Source organism: Eulemur rufifrons, chromosome 19 (assembly GCF_041146395.1).
Source record: "Eulemur rufifrons isolate Redbay chromosome 19, OSU_ERuf_1, whole genome shotgun sequence".
Lineage (NCBI taxonomy): Eukaryota > Metazoa > Chordata > Mammalia > Primates > Lemuridae > Eulemur > Eulemur rufifrons.
In genome coordinates this window covers 15,857,520-15,870,293 of record NC_091001.1, presented here as the reverse complement: position 1 = coordinate 15,870,293, position 12,774 = coordinate 15,857,520, and positions in this window count along the sequence as shown.

Sequence of the window (12,774 nt, the reverse complement as noted above, 5' to 3'; positions counted from 1 at the left end):
TAATAGGAAAATGATAGGAAAATAATAGGAAAATGAATAATTATAACCACATATCAATGTGATTGAATATTAAAAATGTATTTCATTGAAAAAGTAAGTCAGAGAAGACAGTATATAAGTCTAACTTACAAAATATATTAAAGCTTGAAGAAAACTAGATAGATGTAATATGTAAGGAGTAATAAGTTTCTCTCTCCTATAAGACTAAAGTATTCCTAAAATATTAAAATATTTAATAATATTAGTTATATAATAGGCTTTTTTAAAAAAGCTGTATATTTAGTATACTTATATATTATGTATACAATATATACAATACACATGTTAATTTATACATACATATTTAGAATAATGCATAACATATAAAAATGCTTATTATATTTACCATTTTAACATTATAGTCATGATTTTTATTTGAATGCCATATTTAATAACAACAGATTTAATCAGAGTTTTTGAAAATTATGTCTAGGGTCTATAATTTTAACAAGCTTCCCAAGTGTTTCTTTTACATACAAAGTTAGTGACCTCTCAGGAACGTACTCTTATCAGACTTCCAAATTAGAAGGATCATTTTGGAGGCACTTAATTGGTTAATTGCAGGAAAATAAAACAAAAAGTAATGCAATCTGGAAAGAGACCATTTCAGTTTTTACTAAAGTGATGATGAGTTCCTAAACAGGTCACTGACAAGAAAATTCAAAGAAAGCATATATATTTTCAATTAACAGAGTTTACTGAATAATTGATTATGTGTGGGGATTATGATTATGTAAAAATGAGAAATCTAGGAAATGTAACACATTTCTACATTATATCACCAAAGGGTTTACCAGTTATAAAGTTAGAAAAGACTGAAATGGGAGCAGTTCTAGGATAAGAAAACTAGTGTGCTCTGGAATTTGTTCAGAGTGAAGTGCTTGGGATAAATCCAGACCCATTTAGTCAGTAGGATATTGGAGGCATGGGTATGTAATTTTGGCAAGAGGTATGATCCAGAAATTTCACAGCTAATGATAGATTTTTTCTACAAGGGTAATATAAAATTAGAATGAATAGAAAAAAACATAACTAAGCACTTTGAGCACTACATCATTTACACACTAGCCAGAAACAAAGGGAACTGAGAAGAGATGGACATTGTTAGACCAAAAGCCAAAAAGAAGAAAGTGGGGAGGAAATAATTTCCAAAGAAAAAAATGGGTCAATTGATACAGAGAGTTTAGGAAAACAAATGCTGGGACTGAGTTATGAAAATAAACAAAGACCTGCAAACAGAAAAAAATCAAAAGATTGGAAATATTTATAAGAAATAAAAGCAGATTTAGTAAACAATAAAAATAGCCTAAATATCTAAGAATGTGGGATTAAATAAATCAGTTATATGTGTGTGTGTATGTGTGTGTATACATTATCAATTATATTATAAAATCATATCCAAGTTGTGATTATAAGTAATTAAAAATGGAGTTGTCAAATATAATATGCAGTGAAGTATTTGTGATGGTTCATTTTAAGTCAATTTGAGTGTCCACAGGGTGCCGAGATTAAGCATTATCTTTGGTGTGTCTTTGAGGGTGTTTTTGGATGACATTTGCATTTGAATCAGTGGACTCCTTAAAGCATATGGCCCTATCCTATGTGGGTGGGCATCATCCAGTCCCTTGAGAGCCTAAATAGAACAAACTGCCCAGGATGGAGGAATTTGCCCTTTTTGCTTCTTGTCCACTTGCTTAAGCTGTGACAGTGTATCTGGTCTTCTCCGGCCCTACAACTAGGATTCACACCAGGGGCTCCCCTGCTACTTAGGCCTTCACACTCTGACTGAATTACCCCACAGGCCTTTCTGGCAGCTTGTGGATGGCAGATCATGGGACTTCTCAGCTTCCATACGGTGTGAGTCAATTCTTCATAATAAATCTCCCCGCCCCTCTCCCCCCTCCCCCACCTCCCCACCCCGGTTCTGTTTTTCTGGGGAAACTTAATACCGTATTTATAATATAAGATTAAGTGATAAAGCAATATTTAAAACAACACTCACAGTGAATACCATTCCTGTTATATATAACTGCAACAAAATATAATACAAGGTTACCAATCTTGTATTTATATATATTCCACATTTATATATTTATATATTCCACATTAGTACATCTCCATATTCTTTTGATTAATATATTTTACTTCTTTATCCAGAAAATAAGTCGACTTACTTACAAGCATATTTCGTAGATACTGCAGATTCATTTCCAGACCACTGTAATAAAGATATTATCACAGTAAAGCAAGTCTCACAAATTTGGGGGTTTCCTAGTGCATAAAAGTTATATTTACATTATATTTCAGTCTGTTAAGTGTGCAATAGCATTATGTGTAAAAATCAATATACATGCCTTAGTTTAAAAATAATTTACTGTTAAAATATGCTAACTGTCATGATCATCTGAGCCTTTAGCAAGTCATAATCTTTTTGTGGGTGGGGGTCTTACCTTCATGTGGAGGACTGACAGATCAGTGTGGTGGTTGCTGAAAGCTGGGCTGTCTGTTGCCATTTCTTAAAATAAGAAGAATGCGGTTTGCCTCAACCATGGACTTTTCCTTTCATGAAAGATTTCTCTGTAGCATGTGATGCTGTTTGATAGCATTTTACCCACAGTAGAACTTCTTTTAAAACTAGAGTCAACCTTTTCAAAACCTGTGGCGGCTTTATCAACTCTGTTTATGGAATATTCTACATCTTTTGTTGCCATTTCAACAGTGTTCACAGCATCTCCACAAGGAGTAGATTCTTTTTCAAGAAATCCCTTTCTTTGCTCATCCATAAGAAGCAGACCCTCATGCAGTCAAGTTTGATCACGAGATTGCAGCAGTTCAGTCACATCTTCAGGCTTCACGTCTAATTCCAGTTCTCTTGCTATTGCTACCACATCTGGAGTTACTCCCTCCACTGAAATCTTTAGTTCAATAAAATCACCCATGTGGGTTGGAATCAACTTATTCCAAACTTTTGTTAATGTTAGTGTTTTGTTTGATCTCATGTCATGAATCACGTATATTCTTCATGACATCTAAAATGGTTAATCTTTTCCAGAAGGTTTTCAATTTACCCAGATCCATCAGAGAAATCACTATCTATGGCAGCAATATCCTTACAAAATGTATTTTTTAAGTATGATAACACTTGAAAGTCAAAATTACTCCTTGACCGATGGGCTTCCTAATGGATGTTGGGTTAGCCAGCATGAAAATGTTAATCCTTGTACAGATCCATCATGGTTCTTGGGCAAGCAAGCACATTGTCAATGAGAAGTAATATTTCTAAAGGAATCTTTTTTCTTCTTCTGAGTATTAGGCCTCAATGGTGGGCTTAAAAAATTCAGTAAACCATGCAGCAAACAGATGTGTTAACATCCAGGGTTTGTGTTTCTATTTATAGATGACAAACAATGTATATCTAGCACAGTGCTTACGTGCCCTAGGATTTTCAGAATGGAAAATGAGCAGTGGTTTGATTTTAATTTATAGTCACCAGCTGCATTAGATCCTAACAAGAAAGTCATCCTGTTTTGAATCTTCGAAGCCAGGCGTCACTTTCGCTTTCCAGCTATGAAGTTCCTTGGTGTCATCTTATTCCAATAGAAGGCTGTTTCATCTACATTGAAAATCTGTTGTTTAGTATAACCACCTTCATCACTGATCTTAGTTAGATCTGGATAACATGCTGCAGCTTCTACATCAGCACTTGCTGCTTCGCCTTGTGCTTTTATGTTACGGAGATGGCTTCTTTTCTTAAACCTCATGAAACAATTTCTGCTAGCTTCTAATTTTCTTCTGAAGCTTTGTCAACTCTCTCAGCCTTTGTAGAATTGAAGAGAGTTCAGGTCTTGTTATGGATTAGGTTTTGTTTTAAGGAAATGCTGTAATTGGTTTGATCTTCTATGCAGACCACTAAAATTTTCTCCGTATGGGCACTGAGACTGTTTCACTTTCTTATTATTCATATGTTCATTTGGGGAGCAGTTTTAATTTCCTTCGTTAACATTTACATCAGATTCACTACTTGCCTAACTGGCACAAGAGGCCTAGCTTTCAGCCTATCCCAGCTTTCGACATGCCTTCCTCACTAAGCTTAATCATTTCTACCTTCTGATTTAATGAGGAAGAAGTGTGACTCTTTCTTGCACTTAAACACTTAGAGAATATTGTAGGGTTACTAATTTCAAAAATTTTGTGTCTCAGGGAATACAGAGCCTTGAGGAGAGAGAGAGAGATGGGGAACAGCTGTACAGTGGAGCAATGAGAACACACACAATATTTACTAAGTTTGCCGTCTGATGTGGGTGTGGTTTGTAGCACCCAAAACAATTACAATACTAACATCAATGAGCACTGATCACAGATCAACCATAACAGATATAATAATGATGAAAAAGTTTAAAATATTGTGAGAATTTCCAAAGGTGACAAAAAGACACAAGGTGAGCACATATTTTTGGGAAATAATGCCAATAGGCTTGCTGGATGCAGGTTTGCTGCAAACCTTCAACTTGTAAAAAACACAATATCTGTAAAGTATGGTAAAGTGAAGCACAATAAAATGAGGTATTTTTATTTTTTTTACATTATAAACAGTGAACTTTTATTCCTCTTATATGAATTAAATTTTCACAGTTAAGTTTCATTTTAAAGGCAAATGATTTACTTTCTCACTGTGTGGTATTCTCTTTGAAAACAGTGAAACTCCTTTGTGTGTACATTCAGATATTCCTATTATTTATGGGGAGCTTACTTATAATGTATTTCTTTGTCTGTTTCATGTTATTCTTACCTTCTCAGGAAAGCCAACTGTGTATCTAGTAGAGTGCCTTAGACCTCCATACTTTGCCTCTTCTCTTCTATCACTCTTATTTCTGTCCTTTTCCATTTTACTTGTTATAATTTTTCTACTTTATATTTCCACATCATTGAGTGTTTTTAGCACTGTCTTGCTTATTTCTTTTTCAGTCTAATGGACTTTTATCTTTATGTGTTTTTTTTTTGTTTTTTGTTTTTTGTTTTTTTACTTTTTTTTTTTCTTTAGAGACACAGTCTCACTCTGTCACACAGGACGGAGTGCAGTGACCAAGTAATACCTCATTGTAGCCTGACACTCCTAATTCTGGGCTCAAGCTATCCTCCCAGCTCTGCATCCCAAGTAGCTGGGACTACATGCATGTGCCACCACGCCTGGCTACATTTAAAAAGTTTTTTTGTAGAGTCCAGGGTTTGCTCAGTCTGGTCTCAAACTCCTAGTATCAGTATGGTTTCTCTCTTTATTCTCCACCCCAACCTTCAGGACATACCAAAAATTTATGTCCTGTTCTCTTACATTAATTGGTATAATAATGTTTGAGTTGCATTTTTAATTATTCAGAATAAATATCCTATTCAATATTTATGAACAGAAGACATCAATTGATACAATTTTATTATGTATCTTGGAATTATTTTTTTGCAGTGCCTTTTGTTTATTTTTAGTGGTCAAATGTATGCTATGTGTCTTTTCTTCCTTTTTTAAGAGTATATGTGTTTGGGTTCTTTAGACAATGAGTTAAGGTTGTTACTCATCTTGAGATGAGATTTGTTTGCATCAGTTGCTTGTCCATGAAGAGTATATAGAGGAAAAAATGGGGAGTATAGCAGATTCATTTCAAGTGGTCTGTGGCTTCAATTAATACACACTTTCTAGGAACAATATCTTCATTGTATCTCTTGCATCTTTTTCTTGAGACCTCACTTCCCTCAACTGTATGCCTCTCTTCTGAAGTTGGTGGGGGACATTTTTGCCTAGAGAAGAGGCAAAAATGTCAGTATGGCATTCACTGAAGTTTCTATATTTAAGATTAAAAATGGATACCACAAGAACAAATTCTCATTAGAAATATCTAACCTTCTGCAATAGATGGTAGTAGACATCCCCAAGATTTATATTTTTGCATTCTCCAGACAAATACCCACTTGAAGATAGCAATGATAATATGACATATTTTGACCAATGCAGTATGATCAAAAGTGCCATGTGTCATTAAGGCAAAAGCATAAAGAACTAACACTTGGTTTGCTATGTACTCTTCCACTGTCAGAAAGAACTCAGATACTCTTGTGTTACGTGGCAGTGAGATACGAAGTACAATTTATGTCACTCTAGGATTCTGAGTAAAAACGATAAATGGATTACACTATTGTCTCATACTATACTTTAATATGAATAAGGATTCATTTTTGCTATTTTATGACACTGTTTTATATTCCTGTGGCATAATTAGACCTATACTGATAAATGCATATTCTATAATTAATAACCTCCATTCTAATACTGTATATTTAATTGATTATCTACTATAGAATGCATCATCTACTTAATATATGAAAAATAAATTAACATATATATATATATATTTACCATCTCCTAAAACAAATGGCTATTTATTCCTTTAGAATAAAGGAATAAGCTAGACCAAAAAAAAAAAAAATAGTATTTAGGGCACTTCCCAGACCCCTTGGGGCAACCCGCCCTATGGGTCAGCATTCTGGGAATACTGCTGATCTCCTGTGTCTCCTTGTTTCTCCGTTGTGCTCACAGTCCAAGCAGGTGCTGGGAAACGTTCATGTGAAATCCAGTGGCAGGGAACTGAGGGGCTGTGACTGCCCTGGGAGGATAGAGGTACCCAGTGGGTGTGTGAACAATATGGTGCCACTGCCTCAGCTTGGGTCTGTGGAAGGGGGAAGTGACCCTGTGCAGGCCCACAGACTGATGCTCTGATCTCAAGAAGCTCTCAGTTCCCCAATGCCGGCAGCGCCTGGATCCAAGAGGATAGACGGGATCTCCAACAGATTGGGAGCTGACAGACTGCCACAGGTGTGGGGGGAGGAAAGTAAACATTCCCACTTACTTCTTTCCACTACACTCTGAATCCCTTGGAAATGGGTCTCTGCCAATATCTTGCTCCTTCCTGTTCTGTTCCACAACATCTTCACATGGGATCTCTGGTAAGGGTAAGTTCCAGCACTTTCCCCCCAGTATTCTGCCTGAGATATGTGTTTTCCCTTGGAAACTTTTTCTTCTTTTTGGGGACAATCTGGCAAACAATGTTTCTAGCCAGCAATCTTGTCTCCTCCAATTCCAAGAAACATTATTATAACTGGAATAGTCAAATGGTTTCCCTGAATAAAATTATTCAAAGATCTGTTTTAGATTTTAGGATTTTTAAAAACTTATATGAAATTTTTACAAAATAAGAAGAATTTAGGAATATGTAAGTCTTTAAATACCCTCTGTAACTATATACCTGTCTGAAAGGGAATTAGAGATTATTCTTATTACTATTTGATTAAAGATAATAAGAAACAGATATATTTTTATTTTATTTTTTTATATCAGCATATTATGGGAGTACAAATGTTTAAGTTACATATGTTGTCTTTGCCCCGGCCCAGTCAGAGCTTCAAGCATGTCCATCCCTGGGATAGTGTGCACCACACACATTAGGTGTGAATATACCCACCCCCTCCTCTCCACTCTCACCTGCTCGACACCCGATAAATGTTACTACTATATGTGCACGTCGTAGGTGTTGATCAGTTAATACCAATTTGATGGTAAGTACATGTAGTGACTGTTTTCCCATTCTTGCTATAATTCATTTAGTGGAATGGGCTTTAGCTCTATCCAGAATTATAAGAGAGTTGCTAGATCACCTTTGTTTTTTGTGGCTGAGTAGAACTCCATGATATACCTATATCACGTTTTATTAATCCGCCCATGTATTGATGGGCACTTAGGTTGTTTCCACATCTTTGCAATTGTGAATTGTGCTGCTATAAACATTTGAGTGCAGATGTCTTTGTTATAGAATGTTTTTTGTGCCTTTGGGTAGATGTCCAGTAATGGGATTGCTGGATCAAATGGTAGTTGTACTTGTAGCTCTTTGAGGTATCTCCATATTACTTTCAACAGAGCTTGTACTAGTTTGCAGTCCCACCAGCAGTGTATGGGTGTTCCTAGCTCTGCATCCACGCCAACATTTATTGTTTTGGGACTTTTTGATAAAGGCCATTCTTGCTGAAGTTAAGTGATATCTCATTGTGGTTTTGATTTGCATTTCTCTGATGATTAGAGATGTTGAGCATTTTTTTTTCATATGTTTGTTGGCCATTAGTCTGTCTTCTTTTGAAAAGTTTTTGTTCATGTCCTTTGCCCACTTTTTAATGTGGTTGTTTGATTTTTCTTGCTGATTTTCCTGAGTTCTATATAGATTATAATTATCAGCCCTTTATTGGATGTGTAGCATGTGAATATTTTCTCCCATTCTGTAGCTTGCTCTCATGATACTTTCCTTGGCTGTGCAGCAGCTTTCTAATGTGATCAGATCCTATTTATTTATTTTGTTGTTGCTGTGATTGCCTTTGCAGTCTTCTTCATAAATTCTTTCCCAAGGCCAATGTCCATAAGAGTTTTTCCAACATTTTCTTCTAGAATTCTTATAGTTTTATGCCTTAGGTTTAAGTCTGTTATCCACCGTGAGTTGATTTTTTGTGAGACATGAAAGGTGCAGATCCTGTTTCAGTCTTCTATATGTGGTTATTCAATTTTCTCAGTACTATTTATTGAATAAGTATTCTTTCCTCCAGTGTATGTTTTTGTCTGCTTTGTCAAAGATTAGATGGCATTATGTGAATGGTTTTATATCTGGGTTCTCAGTTCTGTTCGATTGGTCTATATCTCTGTTCTGGTGACAGTACCATGCTGTTTTAGTTACTATAGCCTTGCAGTATAGCTTGAAGTTTGGTAAATTGATGTCTCCCAATTTGTTCTTTTTGCTTAAGATTGCTTTTTCTATACGGTTCCATATGCAGCGTAGAAGTATTTTTTTCTAGATCTGCAAAAAATGATGTTGGTATTTTAAGAGGGATTGCATTGAATCTGTAGATCACTTTGGGTAGTATGGACATTTTCACAACATTGATTCTGCCAACCCATGAGCATGGTATGGTTTTCCACCTATTTATGTTCTCTGCTATTTCCTTCCTCAGTGTTTTGTAATTCTCCCATACAGGTCATTCACTTCCTTAGTTAAATATATTTCTATATATTTTATTTTCTTTCTTGCTATTATCATGGTACTGAGTCTTTGATTTTTTTTTGTTCTCAGTTTGACTGTTGGTGGCATATAAGAATGCTACTGATTTCTGTACATTGTTTTTGTAACCTGAAATTTTCCTGAATTTGTTTAGCAATTCCAGTAATTCCATGGCAGCATCTTTGGGGTTCTCTAAATATAAGATGATACCATTAGCAAAGAGTGATAATTTGACCTCATCTGCCCCCATTTGGATGCCCTTGATTTCCTTTTCTTGTCTGATTGCTCTGGCTAGGACTTCCAGCGCTATGTTGAATAGAAGTGGTGATAGAGGGAAACTTTGTCTGCTTCCAGTTCTAAGTGGGAATGCTTTCAGTTTTTGCCCTTTCAGTATGATGTTGGCTGTGGGTTTGTCCTACATGGCTATTATCATTTTTAGGTATGTCCCACCTATGCCTATTTTGTTAAGCATTCTTATAAGAAAAAGGTGCTAAATTTTGTTGAATGCTTTTTCTGTGTCTATTCAGAGGATCATATGGTCTTTGTTTTTGCTTCTATTTACATGGTGAATTACATTTATTGCTTTGTGTATACTGGACCATCCATGCATCTCTGGGATAAAGCTCACTTGGCCGTGATGGATTATTTTTTGATAAGCACCTGAATTCGGTTTTCTAGGATTTTCTTGAGAATTTTGTGCCTGTATTCATAATGGATATTGGTCTGTAGTTTCCTTTTGTTGTTGTATTCTTTCCTGGTTTTGTTATCAGTGTAATGTTGGCTTCATAAAACGTGTTGGAGAAGATTCTTTCCTTCTCAATGTTGTGGAACAATTTCTGCAGGACAGGCACCAATTCTTTGTAGGTCTGGTAAAATTCGGGTGTGAAACCATCTAGTTCAGTACTTTCTTTATTAGGAAGGTTTTCTATTGCTGCTTAAATTTCAGACTTGATATTGGTCTGTTCAGGAATTCTATTTCTTCCTTATTGAGCCTAGGGAGGCTGTGTGTTTCTACGAATTTGTCCATTTCCTCTAGGTTTTCAAGTTGATGTGCATAGAGGTTTTTATAGTATTCATAGATGATATTTTGTATTTCCATAGTATCGGTTGTAATTTCTCCTTTTTCATTCCTGATTTAGCTTATTAGGGTCCTTTATGTTTTGCTTCTCATTAACCTAGGAAGAGGCATGTCAATTTTGTTCATTTTTTCAAAGAACCAACATTTTTTTATTAATCTTCCATGTAGTTTTTTTTTTGTTATTGATTTCATTTAGTTCTGCTCTGATATTTGTTAAAATATATTTTTTAAATGATCTATTCTCAAGATTCTTTCATCAGAAAACTGGAAAAACATTGAGGATGTTGAAAATCTGCTATTACAAATATGCTGAGAATCTAAGAATGTCATTCTCCTTTTCCTCTATTGGTATCTGTTATAAAGTTGCTTTCTTATCTGTGATTACACTCCTTTCAACATACATTTCCTTTGTCAAAATTTTATTTTAGCTTTCAAACTCTAATCTAATTAAAAATTCTATATGAAATGTAATCCCAGTTAGAACTGATCTCTGCATAGCAGGAACCCTTCTATAACTTTCTTCCACTCTTAAAATTAAAATTTTGTGGTTCTTTTAAAATTTTTAAACATGTTGTTATTTTAATCTCCATTTGTATACTTCAAGTTTCTTGAAGGTTTGTATTCATTTAACTAGATTATAGAATGTTTTCTTGAAGAATAGAAATAATTAAAACATATGTGTCAAGGAGGAAAGAAAAGAAAGAAAAACAATGTCAGGGAAAGGAAGTGAATGGAAAAAGAAAACGAGAAATGAAGAGAGGGAATCCCAAAGGACAGAAGAAAGGTTGGAGTGAATGAAGAAAGGAAGGAAGGAAATAAAAAAAGGAGGGGAGAGGCATATCCCAGAGAGTCGAAAGGAGAAAAGGGAAGAAGGAAAGAGAATATTAACTATCATTATTGAGGAGATATTTTAGTGGATTCATATCTAATATATCCCTCTATTATAGCTGATGAACTGGTAGGACACCTATAACTTGGCATGATTGCCATATATCAAGTTATTATCCATTCATTATTTTTATATTCTCTTTTTTCTCTAGAATATATTTTTTCAGGGTTTTTTTTTTTTTTTTTGTGCCTTATGCTACATTTTTTCCAAAGAAAATAATAGCAATTCCTGGCCTATGTCATTAAAATATCATTCCTGATATTTACCCTGGACATTATATTATGGTAATAACACCAGTAGTCCTGTATTTATAAGAATGGCACTAATTCAAGAAAAAATATTGCTCGTAAGAAGATTACTTTATTTTAAATTTATGAGAATCTATTGACAAGCAATGATTTTCTATCCAAATACCTTTCTATATACAATACAGTCCAGAAAGTAAAAATGAAAATGACTAAGCATCAGTGAACAGTGGCATGCATGTCAAGAACTTTAAGGTTAAATATAATTTCTTTTCCCTCAGTCTCTATCTGAGGGTTAGTTACAAATATTCCAGTATCATCACTTTCAGTCAAACTTACTTGTGCCCCAAATTCTGTCATGAGGACAACGTGAATGTCATAAGAGGGTCTGAACAATCATTGACATGATCCATGGTCATAACACGGTGTATACTCTTGTGCTTTCTTCACAATACAATTCCTCCTTAATAGCAAAAATAGAGGCATATGAAGCTAGTGATCATCTTCTATCATTCAGAGACATAATCCTCTCCAGGGTGAAAAAAATCAAATATTATAATAATAAGAATAAATTATTCAAGATGTGGTCATATATTTTAAACAAGATAATCTAATATTTTATTAAGAAAATATTTTCAAATTTTAGTAATCCATATTATTCCACGTGTTCATTAATAATATTTTAACACACATTTATGTCAGATTTTTTAAATTAATTAACTTTTAACACTTAAATATTTAAAAGAAAACTTTATATAATGATAGGTGAACTAATATAAGTAAAACTTAAGACTATACTTAAAAACCTTCTAGTGCTTAATAAACCAATAAAATGAGCAAAAATAAAGACAAGGAATTTTATTAAATTATAGCTAGATAATATTTCCTGCTAAAGGCTTTGAGCCTGAGATCTAGACACGCTTGAAGCTCTGACTTGGGGGAATGGGGGGAGCATGGGCAATATACATAACCTGAACTTTTGTACCCCCATGATAAGCTGAAATAAAAAAAAAAACTCAAATTTTAAGGTGATAAAGACATAGTAACATGAAACTGGCTTTTCTTTTATGTAATTAGACTGATGGATATAAAATTTAAAATATCCTTAGATAGAGGTACATGAGTTGACACTATTTAATTAGGGATTGCATAATAACACTTTAGAAAATATTACTTGAGAGGATATTATAAACAGGTTTCAGAATACCTAATTTCTGCAGTTTAACATAATATCAAGATTGCTTATAGTTTAATTTGTTTTTTCATATGTTCTAAAGGGTTTGTGACTCAACAAAGATTAAAAATTGCCTTACATATTAATAAGTATTCAAATGCCAAAGGATAATTTCTTTTCTCTATATTTGTTTAATTTTATTTTTGCTAAGATGAGGGAGGAAGGACCTCCAACAATACTTTTGTAAGGAAACTGCTTCAATGACCTTT